At 48.9% G+C, this 25,945-nt stretch overlaps 1 protein-coding gene across 2 annotated transcripts in view; it reads left to right on the forward strand.

Moving 5' to 3' along the window:
- Positions 1-25,945, forward strand: part of NRG2 (neuregulin 2) — a 339,799-nt gene that overhangs the window by 55,868 nt on the left and 257,986 nt on the right. The window lies entirely within an intron of this gene.

Below are 25,945 nucleotides of genomic sequence, written 5' to 3' on the forward strand. Positions count from 1 at the left end.
GTGCCACTGATCTGGAGATATATATTGTCATCAAATTTGAAATAGTTGTGTGTGAGTATAAAGGCACAGAGCTCAGCAGCCAGTTGTACTGTGGCATCATCAGGGATACTGTTCCTGACAGCTTGTATTCCATCTGTGTGTGGGATGTTTGTATAGAGAGCCTCTACATCCATGGTGGCTAGGATGGAGTTCCTTGTTATCCATTTGCACATCCATTCCCTTTTGGAATATTACTACATTTAAAGCAGGAGAACTTTCACTGTCTACCCAGCCGATTGGTTGGGATTCGAACCGAGGACCTCAAGCACAAGCAAAAATGGTGCGACTCTTCTACCAAGCTATTGCTTGCTTCTTTCCCATGTGTGCAACAGCTTGGCCAGGACCTTCTTTGGGGCCTTCTCCTCAGTGCCAGTAGTGCGCTGTCCCTCGCTTCACTCACTGGGACCTCATCTCTCCTCAGGAGAGGTGCGAGGTGACAATGTCTCAGGCTTTGGGGTGGGTGTGAGCAGTGTCTGCCAGGGGCCCAGCTAGTGGAGGTGCTGAAACCAAGAACAGAGATACAAGGGTCCCTGTGTGTGGTAGAGCTGTCATTATGCACGATTACATGGCTTGGTTTCAACAGCTTCTTCTTGACCTTGGTATAAAACTGTGAGAAGAATGGCAGATGGGATATTTAATGGAGAAGCTCACCAAGGCCATTGGGGAACTCGATGTCTGTTAGACTGGAGGATCCAGAAAGCTGCTCTCCTGAGCAGAGTTTGCTCTGCATCCATGTTGTGTGCGAGAGCTTCCCTGGCAGCCTTTGGCAAGGTTGCATGGATATCAGTTTGTGCAAGGCTTCGCCTTACTGGGAATCAAGTTTGGAGATCCAAGCTTGGTCCTTTTGCTTTGTATTCTGCTTCAAGGCCAGCACAGGTGTGGAGCCCTGTCGGAGCATGCTCAGCCCTGGGGAGTGTGGGAAGGGAGGGCAAGCCTTGTGCAGGAACCCATATCAGACCCTTCTAAGCTGGAAGAAGGGTCACAGCCACTGTGATGTAAGACTGGAATTGGGGGAGAATGGGGAAAGCAAGACTCTTGGATCTCTGAGTGGGACAGTAGCATGTCCTGGTCCACAGTCCTGATAGCTGAGGGCAGATGCAGAAGGATCTATTAACAGGGGAGGTCATCCACAAACACTACCAACCTCGTCTCTGTTCCAGGGCTGGCATGGTTCCCAACGGAGGGCAAGTCTACGCTACAAAATTAAGTCGACCTAAGTTATGTCGACATACACCATCGCAGTAATTAAATGCGCATCCTCATCAGGAGCAATTGTAGCATTTCTACTGTCAGTGTGGGGCCTTGTGGGTTGGCTTCTGAAAGGCAGCAACAGTCGATATAAGCAACTCAGTGTCTGCACTGACACTGCGCCGAACTAATGACATCGACCTAAGTGTTATGCCTCTTGCTAAGGTGGAGTTATTAAGTTGGTGTAGTGGGCAAGTTACATTGGTGGGAGCTTCATTTTAGTTTAGACACCTACAGAGTTAGGTCAACGAAAGCTGCCTTATGGTGACCTAACTTTGTCATGTAGACCAGGATACTGCTGGTGACGAGGTGTATTGGGGGATGCTTTTTCTCTAGTTTCTTGGTCAAAAATGGGAGGTTTGGCATCAGGTGAGATATTGCTGAGTCTGCTGGGTCCAGAGATGCTGTCCTGAGAGTTGGACGGACTATGGCTTGCCATAGGTTTTCCTCTTCAGGTGCTCCTGGGCATCTTTCACAGTGAATATGGGTCGCAATTGCAGGTGATGACTTGGATTCCATGAGGACTTATACAGTGTCTTGTTGTGTGAATTTGCCAAGTGAGAAGATGTATCTTCTCTCCTGAGCTCAGTGCATGGTTGCTGCTGCCCAGAGAGGGTATCATGGATGTAGGTTAGCTTCTGTACGGGGAAGGACGATACCAGATACATCCTACACAACTGGTTTCTGGAGCAATGTTAAAACCTGAGTTGGGTGGATGGATAGATGGCCAAATCCCGAAGCTCTTCTGTTCTGATTTTACTCTGAGTAAAAATTGAATCTGGATTTCAGGCTGTGACTCATCCATGAAATAATCCTCGTGTCTATTTATCTGCTTCTCAGTGCTTGTCCTCTTGTCATTGTATTACAGGAGAGCTTAAGTAAGAGGGACTGACTGATCTTTTGCATTTTGTTTTTTAAATTCATCGCTTGATCTAGGATCTTGGTTCAAAGCATAAATTAAATACAATCATACACGAATTACATTGCCCATAATAGACAGCCACCCCCCAACCAACCAATCTCAAATAATACTAGCAACAGTCTCCTGGACAGATATGTCTTGCAGAACGCTGTAAAGGTCAGTAAACTCTGGCTCTTCCTCCGTACTGCCAGAGGCAGTGAGTTCTGCAGCCACAGACTCTCCACACAGATTTCAGTACTCACGAGCTTCTGTCTCAGGAATGTCAGCTGCAGAGCCTTGGTTGGTTTGAGCAGGTACGTAAGTCCCAAAGGTAGCCAGGAATTCATTTTTCACCAGCCTGATCTGTGTTGCACCCATTGCTCATCTGATTCTGCTTTATAATCCCCTGGACAATAAACAAAGGGCAGTGGGACTGGAATATGTAGAAGGTAGGTAGGGCGAAATGGCCTCGGTAAGGGCTGTGGGGAGTATGTTTGCATAAGGAACAATGGGCTGCTCAAATCAGGTGTTTCAGGTTAAAGTTCAATCTGTCTAAATGTTCTAGAATGCTCATAACATTGGCCATCTTGCCATGGGAGGCTGTTTGAGACCAGATTTTAATATGCCGGATGAGATGCAAGAAAATCACAGGACACAAAATGAAGCAACACTTTGTGTGCCAGGGAACGCCTGAGAAACTGGATCTGATATTGGCCCTTAGTCAGCACCGGCATTCCAGGGGGTCCCAGGATGATATTAACAGCTTCGTCCGAGGTCCTGGAGTAGCTGAGACACTGGGACACAGTGTAAGAAGTGCTTTTCACACTTTGGTTCCTGCATCACCAGGGGCCCTTGGAGCCCTCCCTGGTTGTCTGCAGAACGAAGCATTGGGGGAATGGGGTGTCAGGAGGGGACGTGGGTCCATGAGGGTCTTCAGGAAGGGCTCAAAGAGTGAACCATTGCTGTAGAGAATGCAGAGCACAGCCGTACAGCCAGCATTGCTAGTGATGAAAAACATGCCAGTGCAAGAGTTGGGTCTCTGTTGCACTTAACGTGCTGTATGGAGCTCAGAACTGGAACACTTTGTCCTAGAAAACCATGTGTGTTAGTCCCAAGGTCTCCAAGGCCTCCACTCCCATGTAGTGAAATCCAGTTACAAGAAAGTGGGACAGGAGAGACCTGATAAAAACTCATGGCTCAGTACCAGCTTTAGACTGGGAATGACACAGAGAGACAGGATCTTGAAATGATTACGGGATTGTTGATTCAAACCATTTGCAGCTTTCCCAGATGCACAGAAAACTAGGGAGGATGCAATGGATATAAATATAAAAAAGTCCAGGGCATGGGGCTGGATTGGGCAGGCTGGGCCAAATGGCTTGTTCTCCGTGCCTGACATTTCACAAGGCCTAATTAAAGACCTGTTAGCTGATTAGCATCACCTGAGAACAAAAATCAACTCGATTAATTAAGGTTAATAGGCGGCACCTGCCCATAATGGTGCACTGAAATGTTTTACTAAAAAGGACTGTGTGAGATCCTAACCTATTCAGGGTGCAATTCTCCCCCACTGCAGTGTTGCAGAAAAATTACCCCAAGTTAGGTACTTGGAAGTAAAACGATTACCACTTTGTTTAAAGAGACACTCAGATTAAAATCATGTGTTTAAAAATAATAATTCATTTCCTTGCATCTGGGATTAATAACACCATAGATTATTAGAAGTCAATGAATGTTTAAAATCTAGTTTACTTTTCCTACAAGTCGATTATTTTTTGCATTTTACTCAGTCTGGACAATTTAAAATAGAGTTGTCCATTTCATTTGTTTATCAGATCAGTTTTACTCTCTGGTTCTCCTACACTGACACAATCCTGTAGCATAGGAAATGCATGTGATGAAATTTTTTGACACACTAGCTATTAATATTTGTTTTGGACACATTTGGGAGTACAGGAGTTCCATGAAAACTGTAGTAGGGAACTGAACTGGGATTCCTATATGTGCACTGTTTTTATATAATTAAATAGCAAAAACCACATTAAAGAATGTTAAGATTGCAAAATCAAGTACTCAAAATTTAGAAAATGCTAGAGTTAGTGTTGCCTGGGCCACCTTAATTCAGCCTCCTTGTGCATCTGCTTTATGAGCCAGTCTTTAATTACATTATCAAATACTGTGGGGAACTGAGGCACCGAGATATTAATGTCAAAAGCATACACTAATTTTGGATGTGCCAGTCAGTCTCAATAGTTAAAATTTGGTAGTTATAAGCAACTGAAAACCAGGCCTTATAATGCAAAGCATCAGGTAACCTTAACTATAGGCATCACTACAGTAACTCCTCATTTAAATTCGTCCCGGTTAACGTTGTTTTGTTGTTACGTTTCTGATCAATTAGAGAACACGCTTGTTTAAAGTTGTGAAATGCTCCCTTCTAACCTCGTTTGGCAGCCACTTGCTTTGTCTACTGCTTGCAGCCCGTTGCAGCTAGCTGGTGGGGGCCAGGGCCGGCTCTAGCCATTTCGCCACCCGAAGCACGGCGGCACGCCGCGGGGGGCATCCCTGTGGAGGGTCCGCTGGTCCCACGGCTCCAGTGGACCTCCCGCAGGCGTCCCGGTGGACCTCCTGCAGGCGTGCCTGTGGAAGCTCCATCGGAGCCGCGGGACCAGCAGACCCTCCGCAGGCACCTCTGCGGGAGGTCCACTGGAGCCGCCTGCTGCCCTCTCGGCAACCGGCAGAGCGCCCCCCATGGCATGCCGCCCCTAGCACGCGCTTGGGGCGCTGGGGCCTGGAGCTGGCCCTGGTGGGGGGTTGGAACCAGGGTGGACCAGCAATCCGCCTATCAGCTCCCCCAGTAGCTCTCCACTCCTCTAAGTTCCCTGTACAGCAGCTGCCTGCAGTTCAGCTGTCCCTCCCCCCACTGCCATGTGCTGCTCCTGCCCTTGGCCTTGGAGCTGTTCCCCGAGACTCCTGCTTGCTGTGCGGTGGGGAGGGAAGGAAGAGGGGGGCTAATGTCAGGGTGTCCCCCTCCTCCTGCTCCTGCACCTCACGTACCCCATCTTCCACAGAGCATGGGGGACACACCCGGGCTCTGGATGGAGGGAGCTTGCAGCAGCTGAGGTCTCAGCAAGCTTATCTATTAACAAGGCAGTGTACTTAAAGGGGAAATGCGCATATCTCCCTCCATTCCTGCTGCCTTGTAGAGAGAGAGATAACCCTTGAGGGCTCAGCCAATTGCTAGTTCATCATTTAGCAGTAAGGGAAATATCCTACCCTCTGACTCCTCCACCTCAACCAAGCTTCACAATCATCATCACTGTGTACCAGTATTAAATTGTTTGTTTATAACTTATAGTGTGTGTGTGTGTGTGTGTGTGTGTGTGTGTGTGTACTGTGAGAAAGTTCCTCCTCTACCTTGGTGGGTCCTGTGCTTATTGGCAGATTTGCTCACCTCAGTGATCTCCCCCACAGTCTGGATCAACTCCTCCCGTGTCTGATCAGGAGTTGGAAGGTTTGGGGGGGAAACTCGGGCCCGCCCTCATTAACTCTCAGGTTGCCAGCCCAGGGCCCTGTGGATTGGCAGCTGTCCAATAGTGCCTCTTGTAAAGACTGCATGTACAGTTTACAGCTCCCTGGGGCATAACTCCCCCAAGGCCTCCTCCAAACACGTTCTTGTAATAGGCTCCACCACAAAGGCCTTCCTCCTGGTGGCTGCCTCCTGGTGTCTGATAACACTTGTACTCCTTAGTCCTCCAGCAGCACAGCCTCTCACTCTCAGCTCCTTGTGCCTCTTGCTCCCTGCTCCTCACACACACTTCCTCTCCTCTGGCTCCTCCCCATCTGACTGGAGAGAGAGCTCCTTTTAAAACCCAGGTGCCCTGATTAGCCTGCCTTGATTGGCTGGAGGTGATCTCATCAGCCTGTCTACCTTAATTGGTTCTAGTAAGTTCCTGACTACTCTAGTGCAGCCCTTGCTCTGGTCACTCAGGGAACAGAAAACTACTCACCCAGTGACCAGTATATTTGCCCTCTACCAGACTCCTGCACCCCACTGGTCTGTCACAATATATAATATAGTCTTTTGTCTGGTGAAAAAAATGTCCCTGGAGTCTAACCCCCTCGTTTACATTAATTCTTATGGGGAAGTTGGATTAGTTTAACATTGTTTCTCATAAAGTCGCTTTTTTCGCGAACAGAACTACAACGTTAAGTGAGGAGTTACTGCACCTGCACTGCCTGCAATCATAATAGCACTGTGCAATTCTGAGCCGGCTTTAGCCCGAGGATCTCAAAGTGAGTTGCAAATAGGGTGACCAGACGTTCCGATAAAGTCGGGACTGTCCAGATTTTGAGGAGTTTGTCCCGTGTACCGACCAGAGTACGGTCGGGATGCCATTTGTCCTGATATTTTGTTTCCTGGTCTTCGGCGGCAATTCAGCATAGAATCTTTCAGTCGCGGACGGTCTTTGGCGGTATTTCAGCGGTGGGCGCTTCTGTCTTTGGCGGCAAGGTTTATTACCCTCTGCTGAAATACCGCCAAAGACCGTCCGTGACTGAAGGGCTCTCCGCAGAATTGCTGCCGAACTCCTGGACGGGTGAGTGTAAAAACAAACCAAAAAAATCCCACTCCCCCTGCGACGGTCCCAATATTTCCCCCTTAACATCTGGCCACCTTAGTTGCAAATATTAATGAAATACCACACAGAGGTGTGTACGAGGGTTATCCCCGTTTTACAGATGGGGGAACAGGGGTCTTGGAAAAGTTCAGTGTCTTGACCAGGGTCACCCAGCCAGTCTGTAGTAGAACTGGGAAGAGAACCAAAGTGTCCTCTTCTGAATCCTTTGCTTTCAGCCATGAGATCATTCCTTCCTCTCCTGGTCCCTGTATGTGTGATGGTTTATTCCTGAGATGGAAGGAGATGAGTGACCCTTGTGAAATCTCCTTGAGGAGCCATTACAGCAGGTACAGACCAGACAGGACTAGCTACAGCACCCTCTGGAGGGAGCAAGTTGCTAAAACTTTTATGGCCTGATTTTCAGAGATGCTGAGCCAGTGATGTCACGTGGAGCTGTGGGTGCTCTGCCCCTTTGGAAACCAGGCTGCCGATGTGCAGGGGAAAGAAAGCAATATTGCCAGGCAAGAGGGAGTCACCTTTGGGGGCTGCAGAGGACGGGATAGTGGAGCCTGAACCAGATCCCTTGAGTTCTAAATTAGACCATGTGACTGGCTGAGATCCTGGCTGGGCAGAACTGAGATGACAGAAGTTGTGGCTTTGTATGCCAAGAGCTGAACAGCAATACTGGCTAAACAGTTACAGAGAGAATTTCCATGCCATCATACGGCAAAATGTGGTAAAGGCTTTGAGGGCGGATCACAAGGGGGGCAGCTGGTCCGGATTCTGTTACACGAACAGCCTTACCTTAGTCCCCAAAGTGGGTAACTATAAATGTTTAAAGAAAAGCAAGGAGGCTTCAGGAGTGTGCATTTTCCATGGGAACCTAGGCTAAGGGGCTGGAGCAAGTTGGAAATGTAATACAGTCCTAAATGGGGGGATGGTGAACTGGCCAATAACCTGAATGGAAATGGAGAAATCTGGGGGTAAGGATTAATACCATTCAAACTAGAATTCTCTGTGAGTGGACGCTCACTCCAGGACCACAGGCTCTGCTGCCCAAATCATATGCAAAATTCTCCACTTATATTTATAATAAAGTCTGTCCCATGTGACCGATGCCCATGTGATCATGAGAACACCCATGTGGCTGACAAGCGTCTGTTCCCTGCAGAGCTGATGTTCTGATAGAAGTGCAGTGGAATGGTACACAGTCCATTTGGTGATGAAGCTGTTGGGCTGAAGATGGGTGGTGGCCTCTTGGCCAGGATTCATGGTTTTATTTGCTTCTGCTAAGATGCAAAATTTTGAATTCAGAATTGTAATAGAGACTGTGCCAGATCCAGAGCTGATATAGATCAATGAAGTCAATAAAGTTGATGGAGCTTTGCTGATCCACACCAGCTGAGAAATAGCTATTCTTGTTTGTGGATAATTTTGTGTATGTGTGTGTGTGAGAGAGAGAGAAAGAGAGAGAGCGAGAGAGAGAGAGTTGTAAAACTCTCCTGCTGCAACACATCCTTTGTGTGAGGAGTGTGTGGCAGAGACGGGTTAACCAGAGCTTGGACCATGATGTCAAGTCTGGACCCCCTGAGGGTGCCCGCGTGGGGTGGGGAGAGCTCCTTGGGCACAGGGAGGGTCTGGGAACCTACACATAGTTTATCTTCTGTGTCTAAGTGGTGCCATCAATGTCCAGCAAAAATAAAAGTCAAACTATCGATTTATGCTGGTGATTTAATCACTGCTAAGCACAAGCATGAAGGCTCCCACAATAGCTCACTTAGGTTTGATAGATCAACTGAAACATATGGCACAATGACACCGACAAGGGACGATGGGTGTTCCTCTGCTAGGTGCGGCGGAGTGTAGTTTATGACGTGTGCCCAGGCCTTCCTGTCAAGGGACTCGTTTGCATCTGTATTCTCTGTCTGCATTAGAGACCCATTCCTGCTAAGCCTCCCAGCTCGATGTGGAATCATTTTACTTGCTCCCTCTAGCAGTGTTGGGGTGAATCTATGTGCACTTGATCCTGCCCCTCCCCCCCGCCCTCTTTTCCTGGTGAGGAGAATTGGCTTGTGGATTCTGTAGAGAGATGCTCTCTTCTTCCATCCCACCCTCCTCACCTCTGTAGGTGACTGGAACTATGCGTCTGCTCCTTGTACTCCCTCCCTTCCTTTGTAAAGGCCCCTGCCTCTTATCAGCATCCATACCAGTGCAAGCCGCTTGCACCCCTTTGCCCCTTCCTTGTCTCATCCCCCTAGCCCCGGTAACGTTCCCATCAGAGCGGTAAATTGCTTGAGTAGCATGTCTGTGGAATGTGATTGGACTGTGCTCGTATGTGTCCTTTGTTTGCCCTGGGTTCCCAAACACCAAGCAGATCATTTTATTGTATCAGTGATCAACAAGCTGCACCCTAATGAGCTTCTATTTAAGGTCTGACTAACAAGATAATAAATTAGTGGATGACTTCCTAATTCTCCTTGATATTGCCCGCTTCCCCAGACCTCGGGTGCCTGTCTGCTGTGGTGAGATGGACAGATGTTGAAATTCTGTGCACCTTTTCCATACCCTTTGTTAAGAGAATTTAACGCTGGGGCAAGAAGCCAGATTGAGGGCCCTGGAGACGAGAGCTGTGAAGAATGGGTGCAGCACATGGGGCAGTAGGACACACAGTGCCTGTGGGCCTCACTCTTGTTCTGTCAGGGAAGAGACAGAACTTAGTCATAATGAATATAACAGATTTTTTACTGAGGCTGCTGGTCACACACCAACCATAGAATCATAGAAGATTAGGATTGGAAGAGACCTCAGGAGGTCATCTAGTCCAACCCCCTGCTCAAAGCAGGACCCATACCAACTAAATCATCCCAGCCAGGACTTTGTGAAGCCGGACCTTAAAAACTTCTAAGGATGGAGATTCCACCACCTCCCTAGGTAACCCATTCCAGTGCTTCACCACCCTCCTAGTGAAATAGTGTTTCCTAAGATCCTACCAAGATCTCCCCCTCTGCAACTTGAGACCATTGCTCCTTGTTCTGTCATCTGCCACAATTGAGAACAGCCTAGCTCCATCCTCTTTGGAACGCCCCTAGATAGTTGAAGGCTGCTATCAAATCCCCCCTCACTCTTCTCTTCTGAAGGCTAAACAAGCCCAGTACCCTCAGCCTCTCCTCATAAGTCATGTGTCCCAGCACCTTGATCATTTTCATTGCCATCCACTAGACTCTCTCCTATTTGTCCACATCCTTTCTGTAGAGGGGGGCTCAAAACTGGATGCCATACTCCAGATGTGGCCTCACCAGTGCTGAATAGAAGGGAATAATCACTTCCCTCGATCTGCTGGCAATGCTCCTACTAATGCAGCCCAATATGCCATTAGCCTTCTTGGCAACAAGGTAACACCATTGACTCATATCCAGCTTCTCGTCTAATCCCCATGTCCTTTTCTGCAGAACTGCTGCTTAGCCAGTCAGTCCCAGCCTGTAGTGGTGCATGGGATTCTTCTGTCCTAAGTGTAGGACTCTGCACTTGTCCTTGTTGAACCTCATCATATTTCTTTTGGCCCAATCCTCCAATTTTTCTAGGTCACTCTGGACCCTATCCCTATCTTCCAGCATATCTGTCTGTCCCCATAACTTAGTGACATCTGCAAACTTGCTGAGGGGTGCAATCCATCCCATCATCCAGATCATTAATAAAGATGTTGAACAAAACCAGCCCCAGGACCGACCCTTCGGGCATTCCGTTTGATACCGGCTGCCAACTAGACCTCGAGCCATTGATCGCTACCCATTGAGCCTGACAATCTAGCCAGCTTTTTATCCACCTTATAGTCCAGTCATCCAGTCCATACTTTTTTAACTTACTGGCAAGAATACTCTGAGAGACCATATCAAAAGCTTTACTAAAGTCAAGATATATCACATCCACTGATTTCCCCATATCCACAGAATCAATTATCTCACCATAGAAGGCAATCAGGTTCTCACTGGTTCTCTAGCTCCCAGGTTAATACAGCCTGTGCTGTCTCATGGCACCACACAGGGCTTCCTTAAATCCTGGCCTGGAGGAAGCAGTCAGGGAATGAACTGCTGACTATACTATAGGACGCACAGGGAACTCATTCCTTTGGGCTTCCAATAAGAGGGTCAGTTGTTGACCTATCACAGAAATAGTCTATTTAAACATTGTACTTACCATTCTGTTGTCAGTTGCAGATCAGTTTGCTGGATTTTGACACCATACTTAAGAGGAAACCTGGAAATTAATAATCAATCCATCTCACATTAGATACAAACCAAAACCATTGGCCAAATGCTCTGGGAAACCAGCCATTGGCTGTTTGGGTTTGCTTTGTGTCATTCAATCACAATACATCAGTGGGACTTTGAGATCATTCACTCAACCCATGTGCCCTCGTCTTTCTTTTAAAACAGTTTATTTGTGCTTTGACAGGATATTTCCAGGTAAATACAGGGGTAAAAATACATGAGAAATATACACACAGATCTAGAGGTTTTCGAGGTGGCACTTTCTAAAAAGAGAAAAGCATAGGCCACCACTACTGAGGTCAATATTTTCTTGGAGTTAGGTCTTTGAAGATCTTGACGTAGATTCTCCATAACTACATACACAGTGCCATATTGCTATACAGCTAGGCACATGGGTGTTTGAAGCAGACTTGCTATAGCTGGTTAAGTCAGCATTATTTATCCAGCATATGAATGAGAGACTAACACAGTTTTCTAGTTACAGTTGGATGTAGTTTTAGCTTGAGGTTGCTGTTTCTCTTTGTTTCTTACATATTTTAAAGAGAGAATTACTTGTAGTCCAGGGCTAGCGTTCCTCAAACTCCATCTTGGGACTGTCCAGTCCAAGCTGTGAGCTGTTTCATGTCTCCTACTCCTTGTAGTGACAGCTTTGTCTCTTGTGAAGCACAGAGTGGTGAGGTATTCCCATGCTGCTATTGCTAAGATTCTGAATAAACATCTTCCTTTGCTATTTCATGCATGTCTCCCAGTATGTGATGGGGTGGGGGAGTTGACTGGATTGTGTGTCAATGTCTTTCTGTATGTGTAACCAAAATGTTTGTATGTATGGGAAGTCCAAGAAAATGTGTGTGTGGAGATGTATTGGCTCACGTCTCCCCAATAGAAGTTGGGAAGTGTCAGAGTTCTTCTTCGAGTGATTGCTCCTGTGTATTTCCACAGTAGGTGTGCATGCTCGCCATGTGCACCGGTGTCGGAAGTTGTTCCCTTAGCAGTACCTGTACTGGAGGAGCACTGCTGCAAACCCTGGAGTGGCGCCTCTATATCGCGCTATAAGGTGAGCTGCGCGTTCCCCCCGCCCTCAGTTCCTTCTTGCCGCCAGTGAAGATAGTCGGAATGTTTTGATCCAGCCTTGCTGCAGCTTCTCTAGTTGACTTTAGTGGTACAGTTACTTTTAGTAGTTTTTCAAGTAGTTAGAGTGGGCTCGGGGCATGCCCTGGGCCCCAGGCTTCAAGTCGTGCGACTCCTGTTGCCGTTCTATGCTCAGAAGTGATCTGCACGCTGAGTGTCTCCACTGCAAGGGGTCCCTTTCCCAGAAGCCTCCCATCATTAGACCTGGTGTCGGATGCCTCGGATCTGGAATGAGGAGCTCATATAGGGAACATTCACACCCAAGGAAGATGGTCGGCCTCAGACTTGTTCCTCCACATAAATGCCAGAGAACTCAGGGCAATACTGTTGGTGTGCGTAGCTTTCAGCATGCACCTTCGTGGGAAGGTGGTCAGAGTCCTTACGGACAACACCGTTGCGATGTACTACATCAACAGGCAAGGCGGGGCTCGTTCCTCAGTTCTATGCCTGGAAGTCCTGAGCCTATGGGAATTCTGTATAGCCCACAATATCTCCCTGCGAGCCTTCCACCTACCCGGCATCTGCACTGTGCGAGCCGATCGCCTCGGCAGGGTTTTCTTCCACCAGTACGAGTGGTCACTCCACTCAGATGTCATCCACCAGCTCTTTTGAGAGGGGGGAATTCTCTGGCTCAACCTCTTTGCAACCGACCAGAATCAGTACTGTCTCCAGTTCTGCTCCAGGGGAGGAGTGGGGAAGGGGGTGATCTCAGACTCCTTCCTCCTCTAGTGGTCAGGCCAGCTTTTCTATGCCTTCCCACTCTTTCCCCGATCGGCAAGGTCCTGCAAAAAGTAAAAACAGATAGGATGTGGGTTATCCTCATAGCCCCGGACTGGGCCTGACAACACTGGTATGGGACCCTCCTGCACCTCTTAGTGGCCCCTCCGTGGAGGCTACCACTTCGCCTGGACCTCCTGTCCCAGGAAGGAGGCCGCCTCCTCCATCCCAACCTAGCCCTGCTCCACCTGACACCGTGGTTGCTCAGTGGTTAGATGAGGAGGAGGGGAGGTGCTCAGAGGATGCCAGGCGAGTCCTGCTCGAAAGTAGAAAGCCTTCACAAGGCGGACGTACCTGGCAAAGTGGTCCAGATTCTCTAGGTGGTTGGTGGAGTGGGGAACCTCCCCATTGTCCGTACCGCTCCAGATTATCTTTGATTACCTCCTGTCCCTTAGGACCCAAGGACTAGCTCCTGCCTCTGTTAAGGTACGTTTGGCGGCCATATCAGCCTTCCACCCACCGATGCAGGACCAATAGGTCTTTTCTTACACTATGACCTCCCGCTTTCTAAGAGGCCTGGACCGTTCATTCCCATATGCTAGGTCCCCCGTTCTGCAATGGGACCTAAACCTAGTGTTATCCCATCTCACAGGACCTCCCTTTGAACCCTTGGCCACCTGTCATGGAAGGTAGCATTCCTTGTAGCTATCATGTCAGCCTGATGTGTCTCAGAGCTCAGGGCCTTGACCTCGGAACCCCCCCATACGGTCTTCCACAAGGATAAGTTCCAGCTTCGCCCACACCCCTCATTCCTCCCGAAAGTGGTCTCTGCCTTCCATATGGAACAGGACATTTTCCTCCCGGTGCTCTGTCCTAAACCCCATTCCTCCAGTGAGGAATGTCGCCTTCACACGCTCGATGTGTGTAGGGCACTGTCCTTCTATCTGGACTGGATCAAGCTGTTCCGGAAATCCTTGCAGCTGTTTGTTGCATCAGCCAAGTGTAGGAGGGGGCAACCAATTTCCATCCAGTGCTTCTCCGGCTGGATCACCGTGTGCATTTGCACATGCTTTGACCTGGCGAGGGTTCCCCTGCCACCTGAGCTCTCATTGAGGGCGCACTCAATGAGAGCTCAGGCCTTGTCGGCTGCCTATGTAGCCCACGTCCCGATCCAGGACTACTGTAGGGCTGCCATGTGGTCCTCTGTCCACACATTTTCTTCGCATTATGCAATCGTCTCCCAGGTGAGGTATGATGCCGGATTTGGTAGGGTGGTACTGCATCCCGGAAACCATTAAACTGCTACCCACCTCCATCAGATATAGCTTGAAGTCACCTACTGTGGAATACACATGATCAATCACTTGAAGAAGAAAGAACAGTTACCTGTTCCGTAACTGGTGTTCTTCGAGATGTGTTGCTCAAGTGTATTCCACATCCTACCCTCCTTCCCCTCTGTCAGAGTTGTCCAGCAATAAGAAACCAAGGGTGGGGGGAGCGCGGGGCTCCCCTTTTAGCGCGATATAGAGGTGCCACTCCAGGGGCCGCAGCAGTGCTCCCCCAGTACGGGTACTGCTAAGGGAAAAACTTCCGACATCGGTGCACGTGGCCTGCACGCACACCTACTGTGGAATACACTTGAGCAACACATCTCAAAGAATGCCAGTTATGGAACAGGCAACTGTCCTTTTGGGTGCCTAGAAGTCATGGGTGCAGTATAAATGCCTAGATCAGGGGTCGGCAACCTTTCAGAAGTGCTGTGCTGAGTCTTCAGTTATTCACTCTAATTTAAGGTTTCGCGTGCCAGTCATACATTTTAACATTTTTAGAAGGTCTTTTTCTGTGAGTCTATAATATATAACTAAACTATTGTTGTATGTAAAGTAAATAAGGTTTTAAAAATGTTTAAGAAGCTTCATTTAAAATTAAATTAAAATGCAGAGCCCCCTGGACCGGGGGCCAGGACCCGGGCAGTGTGAGTGCCACTGAAAATCAGCTTGCGTGCCACCTTCATCACACGTGCCATGGGTTGCCTACCCCTGGCCTAGATCATGGAAATCAGGACTGGAAGGTACCTCAAGAGTCATGTTGTCCATCCCCCTGCACTGAGACGGGATCACATAAACCAAGACCATCCTGACAGGTGTTTGTCCAACCTGTTCTTAAAAACCTCCAAAGACAGGGATTCCACAACCTCTGTAGATCTTAATTATCCTTATAATTAATAAGATTTCTTAATATTTAACAAATTTCCCTTGCTGAAACCTAAACTGACTACTTCTTGTCCTACGCTTGGTGGACCTGGAGAACAATTGATCACCATCCTCTTTATTACAGCCTTTAAGAGACAAAGAGATCACTTTCTTGAGGATTCTGGTGTGTAGAAGATGCAGTGGTTACTGTCCAGTGGAATTCTCTGTGGGATGGGGAGGAGTTAGCAGCATGTGTGTTTTGGAGGACATCTGCCTACAAATCATCCTCCGTGGCCCCTCAGACTCCGCTTCCCACTTTTACTTTCTTGGCTCTGCCATGTCTATTTCAGCACTGTTCAATGCCACAGAGAGAAGGGCAAGTTTGTCCTACTGGGCTGCCTGATTTCTGGAGTCTTTCCAAGCTGGGACGTGGGTTGCTGTATGCCTGGCCTGGGCAGGGGGTAATGTTGAAGTTGGAGATATTTATAAAAGTCTGATCTTTGATGATCAGAGTGTCAGGGCATTTTTGGGTGAGTCGTTCGAATGGTTTCAAGTGTGAACCTTGGCAGAGCTGGTCCAGGTGGATCAGACTGTCCCACTCCCATCTTGATCCTCAGTGGCAATGGACAGTAGAAGTTGTGGAACAAACCTGCTGGCTTGTACACCTCCCCTGAAACGGTCTGGGTTGTTAAGCTGAGGCAGAGGTTAGCCCCATGATAAGACAGTGATTGGGCAGTGGATACCCCATGCTGATCTGAGTATGAGCCATTCATTTTAAACCATTCTACTATGTCCATATCTCACCAGCATCTTTTTTGGGGAGGATGGAGAAAACCAGGAGAACTAGCCAGGCTGCTCTAGGAGATTTCCTCTGCAAACTTCTGCATGTTGTTGGAGATAAAAGAGCTCTAGGCTGTGGTTCAGGTTCTGAGTTTACAAACTCATAGCCATTAGTGAAGGAAAATACCTGCATTAGATGCATATCCACTTAGTGATTGTTTAGCCCTGTGGTACATGTCTAGATGCACCCTTTTCTCATAAACCCCTTAACCACCCTGTTGCATCCCTCTAACCTCCCTGCACTTTGTTGATCTGTTTCTGGTGTCACGGTGCCCAGAGTCCTGCAGCTGTTGAGGTGGGGTCTCCCCAGAGCTCTAGAGAGAGGAGCTATGCCCTCTCAGCTGTGGGGCATGGTACTGGTGTGTATAGATAGCCCAAATATACAGTCATTTCTTTTGCTGCTGTGTCATGTCACAGACTTGGGTCTCATTTACAGTAACCTCTATAATCTCTTTCAGTATCACTCTTTTCAGCGTCTCAACCCTGGAAATGGCCATTGTGCTGAAAATGCGTGCTGCTATTTTATTCTACTAATTAATAACCCTCCAACTTCAACTGCCTCTAGTTTTATCAGAGTGAATAAGAATAGATATTTCTATGGCATCTTTCATCCACAAGGACTCTGAAATGTTTTTACAGGCTCTAGATGTAGGGATTATTCTCCTGCCACAGCAATGCAGCCACCTCTGGGGTTGGGTGCAGCTGCAGCACTACGCAACAGTTTTTGAGAGGGGAATGAGCAATAGCTTCTCCAGGTAAAAGTAAAGGGGGAATATAGGGGAGCTGGTGTGATAAGTGTAATTGGGGATTTGGCCAGGATGCCAGAGGGATCTCTCCTGCCGTTGGATCAGAGACTGGTTTTACAGCTTGACCATAGTAACACAGTGCCCCTTAGCACCCCTAGAGCACTGACATCCAAGCACTGCCAGGCCCCAGCTTAGTTTGTGATCTGACTAGATTCCAGCCTGCCTGTAGCCTCAATATGGAGCAATCTAGTCTGGAACCCTGGAGCCCCAGCCGGATGCTGCTTCTGCGAGTTCTGCTGCAGCGGACGCGTCAGTAAGAGAGGAGAAGCCTCTGGGAACTGGTGTATGACCTTCTTATACGTTCTGTTGCTTCCCAGACCGAGGAATCCCTGGCTTATGCTTTCTTGGGATTATGGGGCACATAAACCGGCTCCGCAGTGGCCCGACTGATCCTCACCTGTGATGCTTCTGCGCCAGGGGTGTGTGTCTGTGTGCTGTTCTCTGGGAGCAGGTGATGGAACTGCTTTGGGATGAGAAGACAAGGAGCATACAAGGGATCTCCCCTCTCCACTCCCTTCCACTGCACAGCCTGCTTCTCTCTGGGTCCTCCACAGAGGCCGGGGGTTGCAAAGCCCTGCTGAGCCATCAGGGCTAGAAGAGATGGGTGGGGCAGCTGTCCTTCAGTGCAGTGGGGCATGGGGTGAGGGAGGTGCTTTCTCCTCTCCAAGGCCTATTGTATAGGAAAAGGGGGTTTCTCTGACCCCTGGGCTCTGTCCCAGGACCCTTAAGGATCTCTGGGGCCTGGTATCCATCAGCCATGGAGTGCTTCCCCAGCCTGTGCGGTGCCTTCCCAAGGGCATTTCCTATACCTCCCCTATACCATCCCCAAAGGGATGGAGGAACAGGCAGGAGGGGGAGCCGTGTAGCAGCCAGAGAGGGAACCATACCCTGGCTGGATCCCCGTGGTCTCCTACGAGCAGGGCGTGAGGTCAGATCATGCAGCTGCTGCAGGCTCTGCTACTGGAAGGGGCAGGGCCTTTAAGGGACCCTGCAGAGTTCCCTGCAGTTCTTTTGTGGCAGAGCTAGCATACATCCTGGGCTTCACTGGTGCCAGCTTTGTCTTTTCCGTACCTAAGGGACAAGCTCTGCTCCGGCAGGGACCAGGCTTCCATGATCCAATTGGTCCCTTTGATCTCTGGTGGCTCTGATTCTCCCTGACCCCCCCTGTAATGGGGTCACCCCCATGTCAGGGTCCTGCACTCCCCAACTTCCTTCCGTTCCCCTCTTCAACTACAAACAGCAATGCACTCATCATCTCAGAAACCCTCCTGCTAAACCCCAGGTCCGGCTGCCCCTGCACCCTTGGCAGGACATGTTCCACCTCCACCCCAGCTCTCTCTGCAGCTCCTCATCGGCAGCGCCTCCTGACTGGTTGGCAACAACTGCAAAATGAAAATGTCTCCTGCAGTGTTTTTCAGTTTTGCCACAAAAACATTGCAGAGCCAAGAGCCAGAAGCTTCTCCTGCAGCCCAGTCTGTGCTCGGTGACCTGGATGGGACCTAGGCATAGCCCTGTTTAGCAGTGCTGGGAGCGATGGTATCTCTCATGTAAGTGCTCTCAAAATAATGATCTGATCCTCAGGAGCGACAGACGTTCAGGTTGAGACTGACGTGTGGCCCCATCTCTCCTTTTCTTTCAGACATGGCATGGTTCCTGCCTGTCTCTGTCCCCGGTGTTCTGGAGGGGAAAGGTAGCTCGGTGGATCTACAGCTGACCTCAGAGATCCCAGATCTGGATGCTGTATAATTAGTCAGGAGGCCACATATGGGACGTGCCAGAGCAGACGAGGTAAGTCCATCTGAAGAGAACAGCTAGCAGCTCTAGTGACAGCATGGGCATGAATTCCTTATGGAGTGGCTGTCAGCGCTCCAGAGCTGCGACTGCAGCCAGCATATAAAATGTATCCCTAAGGTTTCCTGCCGGAGCTGAGAAATGGGCTCTACAAGGAACATGACGCAGTGAATTGGGATCATGTAACATGAAGGTGACAGCTTGTGAGACATACTGGTTGTGTTGCTCCATCTCTCTTTGCTGGTTGCTCCCAATGGTCTTGCTTTTTGGTTGATTTCTTAGAGCTGTTCCCAGTCTCCTCCTTAGTGCCGGGACAGACTCCTAGTGATAAGAGATGGGACAGACCTAGGAGCTCCCCTTGTCTGTTGATCCACCTAGCCAGTTCAGCATTGTTACGTACAGTGCATTGCCCAAAGCTTACTCAAGCCTTGGCTTAACTGAATGCAGGTGATGAGGTTCCACCTCTCCCTTTGGGAGACCTTGGGGGGGTTTCACCTTCCTCTTCAGCCCAGGGCATAAGTCACTTCCTGGTTAAATTAGAGTAAATAGTGGATTCTCTGAAACTTGAAGTCTTTAAATCAAGATCTGAGGAGTAACTCAGCCAGAGGTTAGAGTCTATCACAGGAGTGGGTAGGTGAGGTTCTGTGGCCTGTGATGTGCAGGAGGTCAGACTGGATGATCATAATGGTCCCTTCTGGCCTTAAAGTCTGTGAGACCGTCTGTGTACTTCATGGCTAGGACGTGCTCTTTGAGAGCCTCCATTTTTATTTGCTCACTTCTATCCCATTCGCCTGACTGCTGCAAGCTTGGCCCATCCTGCCCCATTGTCCTCGTTCCTGAGTATATACACCATTCCAATATAGGCTTCACTTTGTGTATGACAAATAGTGACGAATGATCTGTCAATACTTGTAAGACAGTTTAGAATCAGACCTAGCTAGTGCTTTCGTGAGCAGGGGACCGGGAGTAAGGACTCCTCATATTCTAGTCCCAGCTTGGACAAGGACTTGGGCAAGTTTAATCCATGTGTATAATAGGGATGCTGATCCCTTCCAAACAGCATTTTGTAGCTTAATTAATGCTAGCAGAGTTTTGAGTTCCATGGAAGAAAGTTGCTATAGAGGTGCAAAGGGTTATTATTAAAGTCAACCAAAATGTAGTAGCTGATCTACTGAATCCTGACAGTAGGGAATGGGACGTGATTGTTCACTAGTCATCCCCATGTCAGTGACTTCTGTAGGGAATTCCTAGCTTTTGAAGCGAAGCGATTCTGCATGAACAGTCATCCACAGTTCACTGCTGGACAGTGGGTAAGCATGATGCTGTAAGAAGCAGGGGCTGGGAATGCGTATCCTGTCTGATGATTTGGGGTCTGGTGTTTCTTAATTCGCCATGTTAGGCAGGGAAAGAGGTGGAGCTGCTGTTGTATCATGGGAAAGGCCGACCTGCCCACAGCAAGCGCAGATGGACTGGTCATCTTGGACTTGCTTGCTCTTGCATTTACTGGTGAGCTTAAACCTTGGTGTAGCAAGTAGTGTACAGATTGCGTTTAGGAAAATGTCCTATACAGTGAGGAAGCCCTGTGTGGCCTATGAGGTGTCATGATTTTCTTTTTAATTTCCTAGGGATGAAGGCGAGCGAGGAAGAGACTGAACTCTCCACGGAACTGAAGAAGATCCAAAGGCAGTGGACAAGGGTCAGGGAGAAAATAGGCCTGAAACGTTGTTCAGAGGCTGTCAGTCACCTGTTAGATTGACAGGGAAAGGAAGGCGGGATCATTTCCAGGTGCCCGGGGTTGGATTTTTTTCTCCTTGTGCTGTATTGTTGTATTGCCTTTGTTGTCCGTTTTGATCCTTCTCTTCTGAAAATGTTCAACCCGCTCTGTACTGTATACAATGGCTGCATGTGCTTCCAGCATCCCAAAATCTCCAGTGCATTCTGGGCGGATAAAGTCGGTAAAATAAAAGCCATCCGCTCTTCCGAAGTTGTTTGCTTTGCCAGTGTTTTCTTTGGCTGATGTGTTTGAGGCACGTCCTCGTGTATGCATGAGCGTACTTGTCGGGGTTAATGGACAAGGACGAGGGATAATTTGCAGGTAGCTGAATGGATAAAAAATGCATCATGCAATGTTGCTGGAAGACTAAGTGCTTGTCTGTGGGTCTCTTTTCAAAGATCCTCCTGAGATAATGGCTGTAATCTTTCCAGGACTGGAGTGATGCACAAGCAGAGGCAGCAGATTGGGTCTGTTTGTGCTCTCCCCATATGTGATCATGATTCAACAGGATACACAACACACTTAGCAAGCTTTACCCAGACCCAATTCCTTTCTCTGTCCCACGTGGCACTTTATAAAAGTCTACAGGGTAAAGTGGGCGTGGAGTGGGAGGTGCCCAGCTGACTGAAATATCCATGTAGAAAGGACAGCACAGGATGTGGCTGGAGCCTGCTGCATGTGAAGCTGAATGACAGCAAGACTAGTGGCTAGCTCCAACAAGTCACATGTCACTGGGATCTGAGGGGTCATGAAGAGGAACAATGGCCTGGAACTAGGAAAGGGAAAATTCAAGCCTGCACGAAAGCCTTTTTCCATCTGAATGCATCTCCATTTGTTAATAATCCCACTTTGGGCTTCCCTATGGCTTGCGATTGAACCTGGCCAAGTATGGTTTGATGAATCACGTATTCAGTAAATTCCATGAGATTAAAAAAAAAAAAAGATTCAGTGAGTCTTTTTCTGGTTATTTTTATATTTTTTCAGCCCACGGATCTGGCTGGATAATCTGCAAACAGAACTGGCTCTTGCAAAACATTTCAGAAGACAGGGTGGCCTAGTGGACAGAGTGCAGACCTAGGCTTGGGAGACTTTGGGTTCTCTTCCTAGCTCTGACGCTGGTTTGCTGGGTGACCTTGGCAAGCTACTTTTTTCCCCAGGGTCTCAGTTTACAATATGGGGATCATGATAGTGACCACCTTTGTAAAGCACTTTCTGGGGATGAAAAGTGCTGTGTTATTATTTAAGTCACATTATTCTGCCCTCTGTGCAGCTGCATGATCACAGGATGGGCACCTGGTCACACTTCTCAATGCTTATTGAAAGGATTTCATCCTGCGACCCTTCCATTCACCTCTCCCCCCCACACACTCTCATTCTCTAGGCAGCAAAATGAGTGTGATTTCTGCTGCACAGGAATGGGGCAGGTTATGGGGAATCCTCTCAGAGCTCTGCATTCTTTACTACCTGTGCTTGGGAGGGACAGAGCTGGTGCATGCTCGACTCTGTGGATCTTCTGGTTAAACCCCACAACTTGTGGCCTGGAGTGGAGAATTTCTTCCCTTCACCATCCTGCTGAGCACCAAGCCCTGGTCTCAGGTATGGTGCAGGGAACGGAGGCTGGTCCAAAGGAAGGGACATTGGTGACAGGAGACTGGTGACACATCTATGGCACTGACTCCTTGCCTCACAGCGAGATGTGGCACGCCCGTCAGTAGCCCAGGTGCACTGTACTTCAGGAGAGGGGTTAGTACGAATTGCCGGCTGGCACCCTGGGGGTCTCACTCCTGGTTTGATGCTTACCACCCTCATGTAATCCTTGCAGAGAAGCCAAAGACAGATGGGGCGATAGGGACTGAGCTCCTCTCTCGGTCATGGAGGAGGGTTCACCTGCACAGTTCACTGTGCTACTGCTGCCTAGAACCACTGAGTTAGCTCTACTCATCAGCATGAAGCTCGCTGCCTTCCATGCCAAAAGATCCCAAAATGCTTGGCCACCCACATAAACACAGCCAGCATTTAACTGCAGCCACCTCTGGGCTGCAACATATCAAGTTCCTTTCCAGCCCTGACACCTGTGCATTGTGGAGAACCCCATATTCCAAAACATACCTTCAACCTGAGCTCTTGCCATGGAGCTCACAGAATACATCACTAATCAAACATCCCTAGCCCAGCATTCCTGCAAAGTAACTCATAATGGTTGAACCCACAATGGGAAAGTCCAGAGCATCATTATCTCAGGGCCCCTGGTCTATGTAGGTCCAGAGAGAGGACAAGGGGAACAGATTACATTCTGCCTATTTTCCCATCCTAGCACTAGGTGTCAGTGCAGCGCTCCTCTCCTGACATCCCCTGTGACGATGCAGGAATTCCCTGCCATTCTCTGTGGCTAATTTCTCCTTTTGACTTTTTTGAAATCCTCCTGCTCACTCATGGCACTAAGATGCCATCAGTCTGCAGCGAGTTTAATTAAACGGCTTTCCATTTGCAGTCATTACTACAGTCTGATAATTAAGCAGCACTTAATTGACACACCAAAGCTGTACTTCTCTTGCTCTGAAATTGTGCTTGATTCCTAAGTGCCAGTAGCAGGTGAGAGGTTATTTTGCTCCTTTCCCGTGCTCCTTCTCCATCTTGGGGTGTACGCCAGCTGTGTCTCGCGGGGTTCTGCTCCACAACTTGTGTCCAAATCTGCTAGTGTTTCCATCTTGCTCCTTGTTCTCTCAGCTTTCCTTGCTGCTGCTTGCTGGCAGGGCTTATGGTTGGAAGTTCCCCACCTGGTTTGGATGTATTTCCCTAGAGCATCTCCCCTCCCCCCCGATTCTGGCCTCCTGTTTTTGCCCGACCCGTAGGTGCTGCCCGAGTGTTTTACCTTTGCTGACTGGAGTGGGGCAGGGCTGAGAGGGGTTTTGCTGTGGTCTCAGCCATTGGTCCATGAACAGGCACCCACACCAAGCTGCCAGACTCCAGGGCGCCAGTCCAAAGAACGGTCATTTCTAGCGATTGTGTTGTTAAGGCAACCCAGGGTCCTCCATAAACCACAGCTTGGCTCTGTCCCTGCTCCTTGGCCCTACCTCCCCACGTGGCATGGCAGTGACAGGGACTTTCTCATCTCTCCCCGAGAGGCTGGGCCAGCAGCATGGGGCCTTTTTCCTCTCCTGGATGTTGAGTAGCAGCTGGGCCCCATTTCCTCAGGAGCAGTCAGGGTGGCAGCAGAGTCCTTTCCTCATCAGAAAGGCAGAGGTGGCTGCAGGGGGTCCCAGTACTTACACCTTGGCTGCTGTGCTATCTGCTTGAGTCGCTGGGCTGAGCATGTTATACTCTTTCTCTCTTGCCACACACACAGTCCTGAGCAGTGCCCCCAGAGCAGTGAGTCTTAGGCCAGGTCTACACTACGAGATTAAATCGATTTTAGATACGCAATTTCAGCTACGAGAATAGCGTAGCTGAAATCGAATATCTAAAATAGATTTACTCACTCGTCTTCACCGCGCGGGATTGATCCGCGCGGCTCGCCGTGTCGAATCCGGAAGTCCGGTCGTCTAGCTGGAATTCCGGAATCGATCTAAGCACGCTCTGGGATCGAGATATCGCGTCCAGACCAGACGTGATATTTCGATCCCCGAGCAATCGATTTTAACGCGCCGATAAGGCGCGTAGTCTAGACGTGCCCTAAGAGATAACATCCCACTGACATGCATGGGGGCAGTTCACCCTCAGAACGATTGTCTCAGGCTTTCTGCAGACTTAGGGAGACTTTGCTGCATCAGTTATGCTTTGGTCACATTTTCAAGCTTTTCTTTGCAACCACGAGGAATAGAAATTTACTTTTTTTGAATGAAAACTGAGATTTGGTGTAATCACATGTCTGCAGGGGCTGGGGCCGGGGACAGTTGTGCTGAGGCTGCAATCCAGCTCTATCTGTAGCTGCTGCTGGAGCAAAGGTTCCCAGAGAATATCTATTATAAAACCCACCTTTCACATGCTCATAAATTTTCAAAACAGGCCTCTTTTGGGCTGAGAACCCAGCCTTTTGAGTACCTAGTTATTTGGGATTAAGGCTTTAAATTCAGTTCATAAATGGGTGGACAGCCAGCAGAGTTCCAGGAGCATTGGCTTGATGTCCTCCTTGCCTGTATTTGTTGGCTAACAGCCATGCTGCTGCATTCTGTGCGAGCTACAGCCCGGTGCTTAATTTGTAATGAAAAAAGTGCCGGAGCTCAAGCAATTTTTTTATGATCATAACTGATATGGCAACCCTGGGGCTCAGCCCTGGCAAGCCCTGGTGCAAATTAAGCCCTGGCTACAGCTGCCTGGAGCATGGCATTCATCCTCAGATCGAGGGCGTTGTGGTCCCTAGTGAGACTAAATACCATAGCTGAAGTCGATATATCTTATTCTGACTTACCTCCCCTCTTCACGGCGCGAGATCGATGGCTGCGACTCCCCCATCGACTTCGCTACTGCCGCTCTCTCTGGTGGAGTTCTGAAGTCGATGGGGAGTGCGTTCGGGGATCGATATTGCGTCTAGATGAGACGTGATATATCAATCCCCAATAAATCGATTGCTACCTGCCGATCCGGGGGGTAGTCTGGACGTACCCAACCTATGCAGTTGGGCTCCAGTGCTGCAAAGATTGAAGCATGTGCTTGGAGGCAATGGAATCATTCAGGAGTGTAAAGTGAAACCCATAGAAAAATCTTTGCGGGTTCAGGGCCTCAGTTGGTTAAAGGAACTTACAAGCTGTTATTCCTGAGAGAATTCTGCACCAAAAAATTAAAAATTCTGTGCAACCTCCTCCCCCCCAAATTCTGCTCACAATATTTTAGAATTCTGCAAAATTTTATTTGTCAAAATAACACTACATAATCACACCATTTTCAATTATTTTGGTTATTTATTTCAAAATACCTGTCAGCAAGTATATCTGTAACAATACAGACATCCACAAAATTTCCCCCAGGAGTAGAGTGTTAAAGAAACCCCTATGACAACCCCGTTCCTGTTTCTCTGCCTCCTCCCCCCCAGAGCCCAGCTGGGGGCCCGGACATCCTCCCAACCCCAGGACACAGCCCTAACCTCCGAGAGCCCAGCTGCAGGCCCCCCCCAGCCCAGACACCCACACCCACTTCTCCACAGAGCCCAGCTGTGCCCCCCTCCTAGATACCCACACCCCCTCCCACTCCAGAGCCCAGGGATCCAGAGGGGGAAGCAGCCTGATCGTTGGGTCTCGGCTTGCAGGGAGTTTCCTCCTTGCCTCAGGGCGTGCTGAGAACTGCAGTTGCTGGGAATGCTTCAGCTCCTGCTCCAGCTACCTCCTCCTTTCCCCAGTAATATCTTCTCTTTGCGCCCCAGGCTCTGCTGGGTCCAGTGGCACCTAGTGGTGACCAGCAGCACTGCAGCCCATTTCTGTGGGTGGAGGGAGGAAAGGAAAGTCTGCGTGCACAGTAGTAATTTCTGCAAAATTCTGAATTGCTCGGTAGCGCAGAATTCCCCCAGGATTAAAGCTGTGCTGTGCCAAAGCTGGGGAACCTGTAAGGTTTGCAAGCCAGTTACCCCTGGAGGCAGGAGCTTACAAACTCTGCTCAGCCACAAACAGAGAAGTCCCTGAACAAAAGGAC

The sequence above is a fragment of the Chelonoidis abingdonii genome, chromosome 7, assembly GCF_003597395.2.
Source record: "Chelonoidis abingdonii isolate Lonesome George chromosome 7, CheloAbing_2.0, whole genome shotgun sequence".
Lineage (NCBI taxonomy): Eukaryota > Metazoa > Chordata > Testudines > Testudinidae > Chelonoidis > Chelonoidis abingdonii.